A 946-nucleotide genomic window follows, 5' to 3' on the forward strand; every position below is an offset into this window, starting at 1 on the left:
CCCCGAACGTACAGAAATACTAAAATAAAACCATCACGTACCTATTGTTTTTCTGTGATTTTTTAAGTAATGACCAAACAATCAATATTTGTTGAGTTCAGTCATAAAGATGAACAAGAAAGTAACTACAAAGAAATATCAATCAAAAAAACAAAAAAAGTTACTACAAAAATTAAAACAATAAAGGAAACAAGACACATTTGGACTTACTGGGATCACTAGTTCACTATTGTATCCCCTTGCGACAGACAAACTGGTGATCCAATTTAGTATGTTCTTAGCGATCGAATGTCAGTGTCAGACGGAAAGGCTCCGAGGCTATTGGAGGCTTGGCCCGTAAGATCGATGTTCATAGTTTAATAACACCTGAGTAATAATAGATAAAAAGGCCCAGAGGATTTAATTTTTCTATTTGTAATTCAGATGTTAATCTGAATTTTGAAAATGTGCTTTAACTGTTATCTTTAACTGTATGGTGTGTGTGTGTGTGTTTGTTAATTACCAAATAAAGATGCGAAGCACCAGAATCTAACATCAACATGCTCTCTGCAACCTTTGAGGTTAAAGATGTGTACCTCACAATGATAAGACTGGAGTTTTGTGATGTTTTGCTTTTGTTTAATTACACTGGCTGTTCTAGCCGTGTCGAACACATAATTACTTAAATAGTAAGTCATAAAGTATACACTCTGAAAAGACAAAGAAAAATATTATCACAGTTTAGAATTAGTTGACGTTTTACGATCTGGAAGTTGGACTCCGATAAATGGCCATATTAAAGATTTTATATACTTTAATAATAGGTGCACTTCTAGTGTTAGAGTATATTGGATATGTACCAACTGTCTTTAATAATAGGTGCACTTCTAGTGTTAGAGTATATTAGATATGTACCAACTGTCTTTAAGAATGGGTGCACTTCTAGTGTTAGAGTATATTGGATATG

The 946-nt window shown here is 33.3% G+C and overlaps 1 protein-coding gene across 1 annotated transcript in view; it reads right to left on the reverse strand.

Annotated features, from left to right (window-relative positions):
* The window catches only part of LOC106476898 (homeobox protein abdominal-B-like), a 6,653-nt gene extending 6,361 nt beyond the window's left edge, over nucleotides 1–292 (reverse strand). Inside the window, exon 1 of the mRNA XM_022380634.1 lies at nucleotides 211–292. The gene's annotated coding sequence lies outside the window, so the exon portion shown is untranslated. The remainder of the gene's footprint in view (nucleotides 1–210) is intronic.
* Between the last annotated feature and the right edge of the window lie 654 nt (nucleotides 293–946).

This window comes from Limulus polyphemus, unplaced genomic scaffold, assembly GCF_000517525.1.
Source record: "Limulus polyphemus unplaced genomic scaffold, Limulus_polyphemus-2.1.2 Scaffold12016, whole genome shotgun sequence".
In the NCBI taxonomy this organism is placed as follows: domain Eukaryota; kingdom Metazoa; phylum Arthropoda; class Merostomata; order Xiphosura; family Limulidae; genus Limulus; species Limulus polyphemus.